This window comes from Syzygium oleosum, unplaced genomic scaffold (genome assembly GCF_021117445.2).
Source record: "Syzygium oleosum isolate NSW1041296 unplaced genomic scaffold, Sole_v2.1 Sole_v2.03, whole genome shotgun sequence".
Classification (NCBI taxonomy): Eukaryota; Viridiplantae; Streptophyta; class Magnoliopsida; order Myrtales; family Myrtaceae; genus Syzygium; species Syzygium oleosum.
In genome coordinates, this window is record NW_026607487.1 from 13,686,998 (window position 1) to 13,694,490 (window position 7,493).

A 7,493-nucleotide genomic window follows, 5' to 3' on the forward strand; every position below is an offset into this window, starting at 1 on the left:
GGAAGGGTGTTCATGGCTTGATGCACAATACAAGCATCAGGAATGGAAACATTAAGATCTTGAAACTTTGTCTTTAGGTCTACTATCCTAAGGACATAATCTCTAACCCCAGCAATACCATCATACTTTATATTGAAGAGCTTTTGAAGAAGTGTACCAACCTCAGCATTAGATGAAATGCGGTTTCTAGCCTCTAAGGCTGCCATCATTTTCTTAGCAGTACAGTCAGCTGGCAAACCACTTTTCAAGTGTTCTTGAATGGATTTCTTGATTGTCAATAAGCAAATCCAATTGCTCTTTTCCCAGGCAGCATAGTCCGTTTTCTCAGCTTCAGTACTGGTGGCCGTGATATCTGCCGGCTTATCCTTTGTAAGAGCAATGTGAACATCCGCCAGCTCTATTCCAAATAGAAAATCCTCTTTCCATTTCTTAAAGTTCAACCCAGTAAGGACCTCAATGGAAATGGAATTGTCGCTTACAGAAAAGGTGACTGGAAAACAAACAAATAATACAGTCAACATCATGTGAGCACTTATCTAGAGAGTTACATACATCATCACATAATCACCTTTGGGAAGAAAATATGACATGCAGTTGTGTACTCTCCACATGACAGCGGCTATGAGAACATATTCTAATCTTTCGTGAAATCACCACCTTTGAGTGTATGAACCACTAAGATCAGTCATTTCTCAAGCACATGCTATACATGTACCCCTCCATGAACCAATACAAGATCACTTCCTTTGGAAATATGATCACGCAATAGAATAGGAGACATCCCACCACAATATGAGACCGATATTTCTCAAACCCAGTCAAGTGTGCTGCTTTGGCGGTCACTACCCAACTGAATCTTTGAAAATCTCTCATACTAGGGATATGAGCTTTATGTATCACATTCACTATATACATGTAATGTTAGACGTAAAGACAGGGGCGTTTGTCTCTGAAATTACATGTCATGCTAATTATATTGTTCCATTGATTGATAGACAATGGATTACACTCTACACAATCCTTATGTGGTGATATACATGTGAGCTACCATATGCATTTCCGAAACCATAGAGAAATACAAGAAAATACGCAAAAATACCCTAAAAATACGCGTATATAAGGTTCTATATGTATTTTCACATCTGTAAAAGCTTCAAACATGTAAAATAAATACACCACAATGTAAAGAATCTCGATACGAGCGCGTCGGTACCAAGAACGTCCCAAACGGACACCGGACGCGCCCTCACGCGTCGCCGGAAGGCTCAGCGCGTGCGCGCGTGTTCAGCCGGTCAAACCGGTCTGAACAACCGATCCGACCGGTTGACCGGTCCAACCGGTCAATGGTCAACGGACTGGTCCGACCGATTAATCAGTTGGGTCAACAATCAGGTCGGGTCTGGTCGAAACTCGGGTCGGGTCAACGATCGGGTAGGGTCAACGACCGGTTCGGGTCAGGATCTGAGTCAACTTGGATTCGCGCCCTCACTGACGTCATGATGACGTCAGCCTGCGGTTACAGGAGGAAAAACGCGCCGGTTCGGCATGGCCGCGCGTGGCCGTCACGCGCCGCCGCGCCCACGGCGTGTGAGGGCGCGTACGGCCTCGTCCGGTGACGTGCCGCCCGTCAATCTTCTCGTCTCGATGAGTAAATTCCGAATATGTAAAAAAAATTTACATTCATCCGACAAAAAATTTCGAAAATGGGTAAAAACCTCTCGGACATAACGAAAACGGTCCTAATCCGCATGTTTCAGTTCTAATCTATGGCAGGCTCTGATACCACATAATGGCCACGAAAATGGTACACCCAGGATCACCATAATCAGAAACCGAAACACGTTAATGGAGAAATTATCAATTCCCGTACCTGGTTTGGAATCCATCGAACTTGACGCGAAATTTGCGACGGTTTCCGAACACGAACTCAAGTACTTCTGCCCTATACCCTTCGTTAGAACACTGGCCTAATGAGATTGCCACTCACGAGAAGAAAGTTCTCTCTAGATCCGTATGTAAGTCAGATTGTGCATCATCAGGTTAGGGAAGGGACTTGAGCGCTATTTATAGAGTCTTCGACCACGGGCCCTCTCATTACGGGCCGGGCCGTACTCGGCCCACACCAACCAGCCCCATATTAGACTTATTAAGAACCCATATATCTTACCTTTATTAGACCAAACTAATTCAGTTAATTTCAATTAATAAAGCCCACATTAGGAAATTCTTACAGCGCCTCCATCCAATGAAGTCGAACTGAATCAGCAATTTGAATCACCGGCTCTTGACCAAATCCAACCCTTTATCCTAGAAGGTTTGTAGCTAATTGGGCGTTAATGATGTCTCATGCCACATCCAATAATTTATTAACTCATCTCGTACGAGTGCTAATTAGGGGAGATGAGATTGCAATATTGGAGGGCCTCATTCCTGTTCACTGATATGTCTCTTTTCCGAGGGGGATGAATTTTGCAATCTCATGATAGCGTATCTTCATTTGTAATTATTGCCAAAGACACACTTGATGTTCTGCAAGTGATGCAAATATACACATGTTTTGAACTTGGGGCATTTAGCTTAGACCTTGTGGCGCTTTACAGACAAAAGGTATTGAGCATCAGAGGCGCGGCAACAATATTGATTTGATGAAATGAGTTTTTGAAGGTGAAATAATCGCAATTCGCGTCTTTCTATTGCATGTCTCAATTACAAGAGAAATAGACTATATATAGACCATAGTTTGATTCGAAATAGGAAACCTCTTTCTAGGAAACCTATTCTAATTAGGAAATCTAATTGACTTAGGAAACTTTCCTAAAATATAACTAGAAACAATATCTCACAATATCTATCAAAATATGGAAATACGAACAGACTCAAAAAGGAAACAAGTACTGACAAATTTGGTTTAATTTCTAACACTCCCCCCTAAACCAAATTCTCTTCCATCGATCATTCCAAGCAAGCTCTTGAACTTTCGAAAAGCATCGATCTTGAGAGGTTTAGTAAAAATACCTGCTACTTGATCTCCGGTCTTCACATGCAATACTTCAACTTCATTCTCTTTAACCTGTTCTCGGATGAAGTGATATCGAACATCGATATGTTTACTTCGTTCATGAAAAACTGGATTTTTCGCCAAAGCAATAGCAGAAACATTATCAACAAAAATCTCCGTTGCTTTCTTCTGCTTCATAAGAATATCTTTGAGTAGTCTTCTCAACCATATGGCATGACAAACGCATGAAGATGCAGCTACATATTCAGCTTCACATGTCGATAGAGTAACACTTGATTGCTTCTTTGATGACCACGTGAAAGCAGTGTCGCACAAGAAAAATACAAATCCCGTGGTGCTTTTTCGATCGTCGATATCTCCACCATAATCACTATCCGAATAAGCTCTAAGTTTGAAAGATTCAGAGCAATAATAGTGTAAACCATGAGAAATAGTACCTTTGATGTACCGAAGTATTCTCTTTGCAGCTTTTAAGATGAGATGATTTCGGCTTCTCCATGTATCGACTAACAATTCCAACACTATACATAATATCTGGTCTCGTGCATGTCAAGTATCTCAAACTTCCAATCAAGCTTCTATAATATGTCGAATCAACATCGGCACCATCATCAAACTTCGAAAGCTTGGTTCCACATTCCATTGGTGTATTGACCGGCATACAGTTCTTCATGTTGAATTTTTCAAGGATATTTTCTACATATCCTTTTTGGGAAATAAAAATCCCATCGGCACTTTGCTTCACTTCGATACCAAGGAAATAATTCATGAGACCATTATCGGTCATCTCAAATTCTTTCACCATCGATGCCTTAAAAGCATCAATCATCGCCGAATTATTTCCTGTAAAAACAAGATCATCAACATATAAACAGGCGAGTAGAATATCACCTTTTTCTTGCGTCAAATAGAGTGCATGCTCGTATGGACATTAAGAGAATCCATTCGCCTTGAAATATGCATCAATTCTGGAATTCCATGCTCTCGGTGCTTGTTTAAGCCCATATAGAGCTTTCTTCAACCTTAGCACTTTGCCTTCATAACCTTTCACAACAAACCCCTCGGGTTGTTCGACATAAATTTCTTCTTCAAGGATGCCATTCAAGAATGCTGATTTGACATCCATTTGATAAATCCGCCAATTATTTTGAGCAGCAATGGAAATAATCAATCTAATCGTTTCCACGCGGATGACAGGGGCAAAAACTTCATCATAGTCGATTCCGGTTTTTTACTTGTACCCCTTCGCTACTAATCTAGCTTTGTACCTTGTTACTTCACCTTTCTCATTCTTCTTGGCCTTGTACACCCATTTAACACCAATTGATTTCTTGTCCTTCGGAAGATTAGCAAGCTCCCATGTTTGATTTTTCTCGATGGCTTCAATTTCTTCGTTCATGGGTTTCCTCCACTTTTCTTCTTTGGCCGCATTATCATAAGCAAGTGGTTCATAATCTGCAAGAAGACATATAAGATGAAGCTCTTCGGTAGCTTCGTAAATTTTAGACAATCTTCTTGATCTTGGCACTAGCGATTCATCGACACTATTTGAAGAGGATGGTGTTGATGAACTTGAATAAGATGTTGGAGAAGAAAGTGAAGGTTGATCTTTCAACTCCGTTTGATCGGAATCATCACGAACATTCGTTTCTTCTTTTAGATTTTCTTCCCACATTCCATCTTCATCGAACTTGACATCTCTACTTACATATACTTTCAAAGTGTTAGGGTCAAATAATCGATAGGCTTTGGATGATGAGTCATACCCGATAAAGATGAGCTTTTTGCTCTTGTCTTCAAGTTTCGATCTTTTTTGATCCGGGACATGAGCATATGCAATGCTCCCAAAAATTCTCAAGTGCGAAACACTTGGTGTTCTCCCGGTCAATGCCTCTTGTGGAGTTACGCCTTCAAGTCCATATGTTGGACATCTATTTTGAAGATAGACGGCACATGAAACAGCTTCTGCCCAAAGTTCCTTGGACAAATTTTTGCTCTTCAACATGCTTTGAACCATATCAAGAATGGTTCTATTTTTCCGTTCAGCCACACCGTTTTGTTGAGAAGAATACGGGGCCGTCAAGAAACGCCGAATACCATGATTTTCACAGAATTTGTTGAATATGGCTGAGGTGAATTCTCCACCACGATCAGTCCTCAAAGCCTTGATAAAATAGCCGCTTTCCTTTTCAGCCAGGTTCTTGATTTGTTTGAAAATATCAAACACTTCTGTCTTTTCTTTCAAAAAATATACCCAAGTTTTCCTAGTAAAATCATCAATAAAAGTAACAAAATATCGATGATTACCATATGAGTGAGGATTGATTGGGCCACACAAATCAGAATGAATCAACTCAAGCGGCTTCTTCGCTCGATAAGTCACCTCCTTCGGAAAGCTTGTTCTGGAATGCTTGTCGATAACACATCCTTCACATAATTGATCGGGATGATCAATATGTGGTAAGCCATAAACCATCTTCTTGCGAGAAAGCAAATTGAGTCCGCCAAAATTGAGATGGCCAAACCTCAAATGCCACAACCATGAAGGATCATCTACGCACGTCTTTAGACATCGAGACATCTCACTCTTTATATTAAGAATAAACATCCTGTTCTTCGACATCTTCACCTTTGCAATTAATTTATTATTCCGATCTCTCAACATAAGATTAAGATCTCTCATATGAACAGTATAACCGTTCTCCAGAAGTTGTCCCAAACTCAAGATATTGCTTGACATTTTTGGAACATAATAAACATTAATAATAAACTGACGTGCACCATTCTTTAAGCGAATCAAAATTGTACCTTTCCCTTCAACAAGAATTTTAGAGTTATCACCGAATGAGACATTCCCTTTAATTGTCTCATCTAACTCGGCAAACATCTCCTTTCTCCCACACATGTGATTACTTGCGCCGGTATCCAAATACCACGTATCGCTTTGACTTTCTTCATCTTCTTTGAATGCCAATAAGAGAACTTGATCATCATTATTTACCAAGTTCGCCTTTTCGTCTGGTCTGCTGCTTTCTTTATTCCAGCAGTTAAAAGCATAATGGCCAAGTTTATTGCAATGATAACATCGGTTTTAGATTTATCATACCATTGGCTTGTCGAGTTCTTTCCTCTTCCACGAACACCTCTTTGGTACTGGTATCCTCCATCACTTCGAGCAGGATCTCCTCTGCTTCGTCCGCGACCTCTTCCTCGAAAGTGACCTCGGCCACGACCTCGATCACGATCTTGATTTATCCCGCGATTTTGTATGAGATCTCTTCTTTGCTCCTTTTCATCTCGTATGGTCAACTGCGTTTGGAGAACTTCCTCCACCGGTTCAATCTTTTTCTTTCTAAACCTTTCTTCATGGGTTTGTAATGAACCCATAAGTTCATCGACCGTCATGGCATCCAAGTCTTTGGATTCTTCGATTGCAATCGCAATATAATCATACTTCTTGTCTAAGGACCAAAGTATTTTCTCAACAACACGAACATCGGAAACTTCTTCTCCGTTTCTTTTCATCTGATTAACAATTGCCAAAATTCTCATGAAATAATCAGCAATCGATTCAGATTCTTTCATACGAATTACCTCGAATTCGCCTCTCAAGGTTTGAAGGCGAATCTTCTGAACTTTCTGAACTCCTTGGTGTGTGTTTTGAAGAATCTCCCATGCCTCTTTAGCGGTAGTGGCGTTCGAAACTTTTTCGAACATGGAATCATCTAACGCTTGATAGATGATCGACAGGGCATATTGATCTTTCGTTCGAGCCTTCTCCAAGGCATTCCTCTGATTCCTGGTTCAACGTGGCTTCATCCTCTGGCTCATCATAGCCAGTGTTAACAAATTCCCACACACCGTAGGCGCCGAGTAGAGCTTTCATTCTAACAGCCCAGTTACCATAATTTTCTTTGGTAAGACGAGGGTATTGAAGAGGAAGCTGATTGTTCGTTGAGGCCATGATCACGAACCATAAGCTTTGATACCAATTTGTTGAGCGTCAGAGGCGCGGCAACAATATTGATTTGATGAAAGGAATTTTTGAAGGTGAAACAATCGCAATTCGCGTCTTTCTATTGCATGTCTCAATTACAAGAGAAATAGACTATATATAGACCATAGTTTGATTCGAAATATGAAACCTCTTTCTAGGAAACCTATTCTAATTAGGAAATCTAATTGACTTAGGAAACTTTCCTAAAATATAACTAGAAACAATATCTCACAATATCTATCAAAATATGGAAATACGAACAGACTCAAAAAGGAAACAAGTACTGACAAATTTGATTTAATTTCTAACAAAAGGCTCCTCACCTGAGCTGAGCTGAGACATCGGAAGGATTGGATATATTTTCTTCTCACCTTCTCGACATTCCATGCGTGGAACGGTATATGTCACTTGTTGATGCTTATCACACCTTTAATGTGGAGATCTTTGGCTTATGTTGGATGGTGACACTTTCAGACC

At 40.4% G+C, this 7,493-nt stretch overlaps 1 protein-coding gene across 1 annotated transcript in view; it reads left to right on the forward strand.

Annotated features, from left to right (window-relative positions):
* LOC115664663 (ABC transporter G family member 7) overlaps positions 1–7,493 on the forward strand; it is a 39,037-nt gene extending 31,544 nt beyond the window's left edge. The window contains exons 12-13 of the transcript XR_008816014.1: positions 2,385–2,607; positions 7,331–7,493. The gene's annotated coding sequence lies outside the window, so the exon portion shown is untranslated. The remainder of the gene's footprint in view (positions 1–2,384; positions 2,608–7,330) is intronic.